General features: G+C 40.8%; 1 protein-coding gene across 1 annotated transcript in view; it reads right to left on the reverse strand.

Moving 5' to 3' along the window:
• The window catches only part of LOC139758289 (zwei Ig domain protein zig-8-like), a 44,761-nt gene extending 35,587 nt beyond the window's left edge, over positions 1–9,174 (reverse strand). The window contains exon 1 of the mRNA XM_071679504.1: positions 9,122–9,174. The gene's annotated coding sequence lies outside the window, so the exon portion shown is untranslated. The remainder of the gene's footprint in view (positions 1–9,121) is intronic.
• Between the last annotated feature and the right edge of the window lie 689 nt (positions 9,175–9,863).

Here is a 9,863-nt window from a genome sequence, read left to right on the forward strand (position 1 = left end):
CAGTGTCAGGAGCGGTCGCCCACTGACATATTGAAACGACAGAGGAGAGAGAGAGAGAGAGAGAGAGAGAGAGAGAGAGAGAGAGAGAGAGAGAGAGAGAGAGAGAGAGAGAGAGAGCACCATCCTACGCAGGTATGCAAGTAGACTTTGTCATTAGGCAGGACTAGCGAGTAACGCTCAACGCAAAATGATTTAGAGGTAATAATAAAGTGTCGCGTGAATTGAGTTACGTCGGGTTTTGTGTGTATTGTGGCGCAAGTGTGTGTTTGGGGACTGCATGCCAGTACCCCACGTGTCTGTATGGCAGAGAGAAAAAACAGCATCCTAGTCAAGGTTAGGGAACTTGACAACCACTGTAATGCATCTCTCTCTCTCTCTCTCTCTCTCTCTCTCTCTCTCTCTCTCTCTCTCTCTCTCTCTCTCTCTCTCTCTCTCTCTCTCTCTCTCTCTCTCTCTCTCTCTCTCTCTCTCTCTCTCTCTCTCTCTCTCTCTCTCTCCCTGCATCATGTCAGCACGTCAGTGGGCGACCACTACCGACACTGACAGACAGGGAATCGCAGATAAGAGAGGAACTCAGTGTATCTCACTGATCACACGAAGAAGAGAATGAAAGATAAGACAAGAGGGAGAAGAAGAAGAGAGAGAGGAAAATATAAGATAAAGGAACGAATAAGTACTATAGAAGGACCAAGAAGAATATTGGGTTCGATGTAGGAAAAGCTATTCTCAAATTCCCGTATAAACTGGAATATATCTTGGAAATGGAGAAGGACCTCCTTCATCATGGCTATGGCGAGGTACTGGGCGATCAACGTCTTCCACAGATGGACGCTAACGTTGGGTCACGTCAGCGGAGTCAGAAATGGAGATCTAGGGGAGGTTGGAGGGACTAGTGGGAGTAACCTGGAGGTAAGGGTTGGGATGAGGGGAGACTAATGGAGAGCAAGGGGTGGCTATAATGGAGGCTATGTAATGAATCATAACTGGATCTACCACAGAGAGCAGTCTGCCATGGAGGGAGGAACTAGGTAAATAGAGAGGTATTTGGATGGCTAGGATGAAAGGTTCCTCTTTAGTGGTATTTTAGGCCACTGAAACAATAACTTGAAATAGATGAAAGAAACGGTCGATAACTGAACAGGAATATGGTTAGGGTCAAGAAATAATTCATAACCCAGGACACCATAAGTTACTGCCGTAGTTATATTTGTTATTAAACAACTCTGGGGAATCAGCGGTTATTGTGATAAATGAATTGTACACATGGAGACCACGGGAGTTTGGATAATCCACGATAACTCTGAATAATCAAAGAAGGTTATGAATGATGAAGGTGATTACAGGTGAAATGAAAGTGATATATAATGTGAATAACTGAATGGATGTTTGGTTGAATGAAGAGGAACATAGAAGGGAATGATACAGAGAGGTAAGAAAGGTTCTGGTAAACAGAAAAAAATAAGTTATATAAATGAACGATACTGTAAGTTATGAAGAATGAATGATAATGTTGAAGCTTTGAAAATTGCTTAGAATAATGAATAAATACATAGACGTTTGCATAAATGGCCTAAATTTTCTGAATATCTAACGGGATCTGAGTGTAAATGAAGGAGGAAATGAATGATGTAGGTGTTGAATGATTAATAGTAAGAGTGTAAAAGCAAGGATGATACTAACGAATGAAAATGAAAGAGAAAAATAACAATAACATCGAATGCAGAGGTACTAGACTCGACAAGAACTGTGGGAATGGAAGAAATGAATAAAGAGTGAGTCAGAAGAAGATGAAGCTGAGCTTCGATTGTGTTTATGTGTCATATATAAACATTGCAGTCCCTGTATACATTTAGCTTCCCTCCTTCCCTCAGATAGAGTGAGTCAGGAACATCTCACGCGCTGTGTTTGATATATTCATCTCATATCCAGTTGCACGGCTGAGGCCTTCCATAAGCTGACTCCTGCAATACAGATGCACTCTGGGAATGCAAGATTGATGCCAACAATTCTCTCCGAGTCAGGAAGTGTGTGTGTGTGTGTGTGTGTGTGTGTGTGTGTGTGTATGTGTGTGTGTGTGTATGTGTGTGTGTGTGTGTGTGTGTGTGTGTGTGTGTGTGTGTGTGTGTGCGCGTGTGTACAATAGTACAAACTCACACATGTGCACACGTTCCCCGGGGATACTAACCTGGTTTTATGTTTTCGCTTACCTATTTATTCTCTATTTCAGAACTTTGATGTGGGTAGAGAACGAGGCTATGATGACCAGATATTATTATAAAAAGTCAGGAACATTTCCATTTTCTTCATATTCAGTAAATACCTTCTCTTTGATGATAGTCATATCAACAGAATTACATAAATAAAAACGTATTCAAATATATATATATATATATATATATATATATATATATATATATATATATATATATATATATATATATATATATATATATATATATATATATATATATATATATATATATATATATATATATAACGATGTGACGGGTTGCAATATAAGGAAGCCTAGAAATACATAGTAAACAGGAATCTTTTTACGGAGCAGATAAAGTATTAATGAGTGAATACACACACACACACACACACACACACACACACACACACACACACACACACACACACACAACCACACACACACACAACCACACACATTATAGAAGACAACTGAAGACATGCTAATAAGACTGAAGGCATTATTCGGAGGAAAGTGTGGTCAAGGATGATGTAGAGATTTGTAGGGAACTGAATAACATGTTTAGAAATGTTACCACAGTGGAAATGCCATAACCTCAACACCACGTAGCGTGGAAATGTAGGAGGTCTTGGAAAGCAGTGAAATGTCAAGAAAAGACACTGAAAGAGTAATAAAGGATCCTGATGCATATAAGGGTAATATCCCCAATGAAGTATCTCACTATTTGCTACGGATGCGTGTAGGTACATTTGACACACCGCCTGAAATGTTGTTCATGATGCCGCTGGAAAGGTGTAAGGTGCCAAGGGAGCTGAAGGAACAAGGTTCATCATACGTATCTATGAACTACAGACTGGTGTTCCAGACGAGCGAGGTCTGTGAAGTATTGGAAAAGATAATCGAAGATCAAGTGCACGACGTCTTGCACATGAGGAGCTACCTAATTAAGAAACAAAGGCTATAAGAAGAAATGAAGCAAGAAACTTGTTAGAAAAGATGTAAACAATACTGATGTTATGTAAGGTTTGTGGATGAATGGGTAACCTAAATCATGAGACACTATGAACAGAAAACCGAAACTTAAAAGACCGTAAGACGTTAGAGGAGATGGGAAGCCCACAAGGTCTGATTTCCCTCCCCGTAAAGTACACTTGGTAATTACACAGTTATCAACAGGATCGATGCATTCCACCCAGTCGTCCGTGGCGTGAACACCTTAGAGTTATTCCGCTGAACTTAATGACCTCTCACATCCCGAAGGTAATAAATACCCTCTCGCACCCCAGACGTAATGACCCTTCGTATCCCAGACGTAATGACCCCTCCCCCTTCCCAATGCATCCCAAGTAATGACTCCCCATATCCCAGGTAATGACTCCCCACATCCCAGGTAATGACTCCCCACATCCCAGGTAATGACTTCTCGCATCCCAAAACTAATGACCTCGACAGACCAGGTCTCCCGCCCTCGGTGCCTGTCTGTGTGGGTGTTGGTGGGACAAGACCGCAACAACTTGAGGTCGACGGTGCGACCCTTAAGTAGGAAGACGTGACCCTTGAGCACGACGGTACGGCTCGTGAGTGTGATGACCCGGCTTTTAACCTGACGTGAAAGAGTCAGGTCAGTGGCTAAGCAATCATATTCAGGGATCATACCGTCTTGTATCGGGGTTGTACCGTCGTAATTAAGACGTATTTCCATCGTGATCAAGGGTTGTACCGTCGTAATGAATGGTAGTACCGTCTTGCTCAATTGTTGTACCGTCGTAATCGTACCGTCATGGTTGAGCGAAGTATTTCGTCCAGAGATATCCTGTCTTCAGGAAATTTCCGGTCGTCATCCAGGGGCCTGAGTGAAGCTTAACCTGTTACGTATTCTTCATACTCTCACTTTAGTCCATATGGTTGAATATAGATTTCAGAAATGTCATCTGACCGACCCTGATTCCCATTAGAACCTAATCAATTACCTTAACGAAACATTTAGTGTCAGAATAAAACTTGCCGGCGTATCTTAAAGTCTCTAGAAATATATCAGAAGTTATTAATATGAAAAGCGCCGCCTCAGTTTCAGATTCCGATGATTTAAGCAGAAATCCTTCGCTGAATTTCTCCTTTTAGTTATCTGTGGATGATGAAAGCAATGAAACTGTAATGAGGTTTATATCCAGCGTCATACATGCTTGACTGACAAAGTACCATGACACAAATGAAACTGTATTGCCACAAGTGAGGTAAGTTCAGACGTGATCACAGGTTTCACCACCCTGACTGAGCCACGTCAGCTGGTGGGAGCAATGTGCGCCTTCGTGTACTATGTGGTGTAGTGAGACACAGCTCAAGACTGCAGTAAAGAGGTTTACCGCTAACATTGGCTTATCCTCGTGTTAAAGTAGACGAGACGGTCGCAGCATTCTCAGTACACAGCCCAGGCTCACAAACCTTCTCTATCTCTCTCTCTCTCTCTCTCTCTCTCTCTCTCTCTCTCTCTCTCTCTCTCTCTCTCTCTCTCTCTCTCTCTCTAACGATATCAAAGTTACCTGGTATTGGCAGACCCAGTCTAAAGTACCTACGTAGAAACAAACATTCTCCTTCTCTTTCCCTGACATATGAATCTGTAGCTCTGAGGTTTGACTGCAAACCTGGACCAGGGTTTTCAATAGAGCCTGGAGTTCTTAGCAGCACCGTAGTCTGTGTCTCTTAATTAAGTTTACCTGGAGAAGAATTACGTTGACCGCAGTTCTGGTTAAGTTTTGCTCATAAGAAGTTGGTATATTCATTACCTGTTTAAGACAAAGGTAAAAAAAAAAGAGAATAATAACTGTAATGAAGTTAGAATTATTCATGATAAAGCATATTGTTCAAATCATGTAATCTGTGTTCACATTGAAAATCCTTAACTTGATCATTCGAGGTCCATCTGTCTGAACAATATGATGAAGATTGTTTGGTTGGTGGCTGTAGCTTAACACTGACGGCTTTAATGATCTGACAATTCATAAAGTCCAAACAGTCAAATCAACCAACTCACCTTGCGACCATGAACCATTCAAGCTGACACACTCAGGTCACAAGAAGTCAGATTAAGATTCATGAGCCGGAGAGGTCGAGGAAGGTATGTATATTTTCCATCTGTATACCAGGTACTGAGGTTATTTATCAGTCATGACAGACTGTCTCCTCTGTCTATATCTAACAGTCACGGAGGTTGTCCTATTCATAACACTAAGGAGATACATTTTGTGATTAACTTGTTTACAAACTATATACAACATAAGAATGGGTTCAGAAAAGCTTTGGTTAGAATTTCGAAGACGGTGAAGCAGAATAAGGGATGGAGCTCATCTCCAGAAGATAGAGTGTAAGCCAGGAAACAATGGATTACCTCCACCGGTGACGTACACTCATGAATACTAAATTTTGGGAAGAATCACCAGCATACGAGTGCGTGAGTTGCCTCCCATCCCCCGCGCTCGGTCCAGACACACCCATACCCATCCCTGCCCATCCCTTCCCCCTCCCCCAGCCCCAGAACCTTACCCACTACCTACACCCGACCTTCCTATCGTCTAACCCCTGACCCTACCACAATCTACCGCTATCTACATATGTAGATATGCATCTACATATATATATATATATATATATATATATATATATATATATATATATATATATATATATATATATATATATATATATATATATATAGGTATATACATAAACGTACAAGTTGCACTTTCTTGCCTGCGTCCTGGACACCAACCATCTCTCCAACACTACCAATACTGACTCAACACATGGCACGACCCCTCACGCCCGAGATGCGACCACCAAACACATGTCACACACAACACTTACCTTGGAACTGCCTCACCTCGCACACACATGCCCGCCAAGCTTATCGACTTGTGGTCCCACCCAGTATGGACGTGGGTGACTACCTGGGCGATGTGGAAACCTTATATAGGGGTTCTGAAGGGCTGTTGGAGGATTGTATGTTCTATGAAAGTGCGCGTTGATATGTACTTTGTTCGTGTGTATATATATATATATATATATATATATATATATATATATATATATATATATATATATATATATGTATATATATATATATATATATATATATATATATATATATATATATATATATATATATATATATATATATACATATATATATATGCAAAGATAGGCGGGAAACAGTGAAGATGGTGGAGTGTATATTTCTATTGTGTAGGAAAAAAAAAAGGGGGAGGGAGGCATCAACGGCTAGTCCTCGCGTGGCTGCCCTTCGATGCAAAAACTATGGGAAGAAGTAGCCAGTGGCGTGCCGCTGCTGCAGGTCTTAGGAGATGGATGCAATCAGACAGCTCGAGGTAGGAGTGGTCGAAACGTCTCCATAACAGAGAGAGAAAAGAAGCACTACAATGGATGGACAAAGATGGACGAAGGGATGTGATAGCAGGAGACTTGATATGGCGAAAGGATTTTGATTCCACTCTCGCGAAAAGAGAGGAAGATGAAGTACCACACCAGCGCCCCATACTGAAGTTGATAAGACCCACGTGAATTATAGAACAGCTGTTTAGAAAGGAATATTTCCGGCATCTATACAACATCTCCAGGGATGTGGACACATGTCTTCATAGTATCATTACGTAAGGTTCCTAAGATGATGTGGTTATGCTTACTATCTTCATGCTGTTACGTGGTTAGTTGTAGCGCTTTGAAAATATGTAACGGGAAAGAAGTGAGAGTCAGAAAGAAATAGACTCAAATCTCATTTTTGCATTGTTGACCTTTACCATGTTACTGCTTCCCTATTCGCACATGTTCCACAGGTCCGAACTACTAGAATAGAAACGAGTGTCAGCGAGGAGGGAAGGAAAGTGAGTTGACGAATGTATAGTGAAATCACAGACATAGAACGGAAAGGGGACCAACTCGCTAGGATGGAAAGAATAGAAATGAAGTCGTGATCGGGCGACCCTAAAGGTGGCAGAAATAATGCATCTATAGTGGGAGGGGTCCGAGGTAGGAGAGAGGTCTAGTGTGTTAGAGGGGAGGTCGAGACGATCAGGAACCCGTGTTGGGTGTTTGATGATTTGTTCCATATCGCAGAGGAGGGGAAAGAAAGGACATTGACTGCAGCTGGACGATATATGAGCAGAGCCGAGTCAATATTTGCGGTTTACATTGTGAGCTGCGCTATGTGCAGGATAGATATATTCCCTGGTCCAGTCCATCGACAGCACGTCGGCCCATGTATACCACATCCTTTCAATTCACTGCTTACCGTGCACTCTTTTCACCTTCCTGTATGTTTAGGCCCAGATCGCTCAAAATATTTTTCACTTTATCCTTCCATTTTCAATTTTGCCTCCCCGTTCTCCTTGTTCCCTCTACTTCTGACACATATATCCTCTTTGCCGATCTTTCCTCACTCATTCTCTCCATGTGTCCAAACCATTTCAACACACCCTCTTCAGTTCTCTCAACTACACCCTTTCTGTTACCACACCTTTCTTTAACCCTTTCATTACTTACTCGATCAAACCACCTCACACCACAAACTGTCCTCAAATATTTTACTTGCAACACACCCACCCTCCTCCATAGAGTCTTATCTATAGCACATGTCTCACATCCATATAATGATGTTTGGATTACTATACTTGCAAAAATATTGTTAAACCCTTCCAGGTAATGATCTCTCATCGAACACATTCTTCAGTGTTTCCAGAACCTTTGCACCCTCAACCACCCTATGACTCACTTCCTCTTCCATTGTTCCATTTGCTGCCACGTCCACTCCCAGGTATCTCGAACACTTCATCCAATTTTTCTTCATTTAGATTAGCGCCCCATCAGACCTGTCCCCAACTCTACTAAAGTTTATAATCCTGTTTTTATTCACATTAATATCGCCTTCCTCTTTTCACACACCCTTCTAAACTCAGTCACCAACTTCTGCAGTTTCCCACTCGAATCTACCACCAGTGCTGTATCATCAGCAAACCACAGCTAACCCACTTTGCAGGCCCTTTCATCCTTTAAAGACTGCATATTCGCCCCTCTTTCCAAGACTCGTATTTTCTTCCCTTGCCATATATATATATATATATATATATATATATATATATATATATATATATATATATATATATATATATATATATATATATATATATATATATATATATATATATACGAAACCTGTAAATCTACATACAAGACTAACTGTGTGCGTGTGTGTGTGTGTGTGTGTTATACATTATCTTCCATTCGTTGCTCACGACCAGACACCACCAAGTTGTCCCATCTCCCATGGTAGGGTGGAGGGGATGTCCTCTCTCAGGTGGACGATGATATCTGTGTAGAGGAAATCATGCCAACTATTGACTTCTTGTTAATCCAATTTCCTCATGAGTGAGTCAGTCTTCAGCCCGGGTCCTATCCACTACTGTAGTCACTGTCGGGCCTTCCATCTCCACATCACACTCCGGTCTGTTGTTATGATCACTCACGTTTTGCTCACTTAAGACTATACCTTAAGTAGGATCCTCACTGCGTTTAGGCAAGTTGCTTGAGCAGATCTCTCTGGTCGTGCACTCGCTCACTCTGGTCGGCAAATGTTTTGATTCCAAGTTCATTTATCTTTTCTTAAATTTCTACGACTGAATTCAGAAATTTCCACCAGCCTTCCATTAAGTTATTGTCCAGAACTTAATTAGTTACAAGCGAGTTTTTGACATACAGTGAAAGTTTTGTGCTAAGTTCATCCAGTGAGATAGAAGTCAACTATCACAGACTTCCTCATAGAAAGTTCCGGCGACGACCGATCTTCGTAACACAGACACACACACACACACACACACACACACACACACACACACGTACAGGCCATCACTACCGGCGCCGCCGCCAGGTCCGTCCGTGTCGGTGGCCGGGGAGACACTGGGTTTGCGAGCTGGCCAGCACCAGAGAGGCTGACGCTGCTCCTGCTATAGTGTCACCCCCCCCCCCCCCCCCCCGGCTGGCCCAGGACACTCCGGATGATCAACAATTATTTCCGTTCTTAATGTAAATAAAGTTTCCAGTGACTGAGACTCAGAACACATGATTAGGGAGTGGCATTAATTTTGTTACTACCATCGCTGTCGTCAAATACAATGTATACGGTGATGAGACATAATCAATACAGTCATTATGTGTAATATGTACAGTTATAATGTACAATATGTACAGTTATTATGTGCAGATTTGTGCACGGCTTAACATAACTTACTTTTCCTTCAGAATTCCCTTCAAGTTTGAATAGTCGTTCCTGTATTGCATAAATAAATATTGATGTGATAATCGTCATAATGATAATGATAATAATGATTATGATAATGACAAGGATAACAATGATAATGATAATAATGAAAATGATAATGATAGCATGGTGATGATAATGATAATGATGATAATGATAATAATAATAATGATAATAATGATAATAATGATAATAATGATAATAATAATAATAATAATAATAATAATGATAATATTGATGATAATAATGATAATAATGCTAATAATAATAATAATGATAATAATAATAATAATAATAATAATGATAATAATAATAATAATAATG

This window comes from Panulirus ornatus, chromosome 30 (assembly GCF_036320965.1).
Source record: "Panulirus ornatus isolate Po-2019 chromosome 30, ASM3632096v1, whole genome shotgun sequence".
In the NCBI taxonomy this organism is placed as follows: Eukaryota; Metazoa; Arthropoda; class Malacostraca; order Decapoda; family Palinuridae; genus Panulirus; species Panulirus ornatus.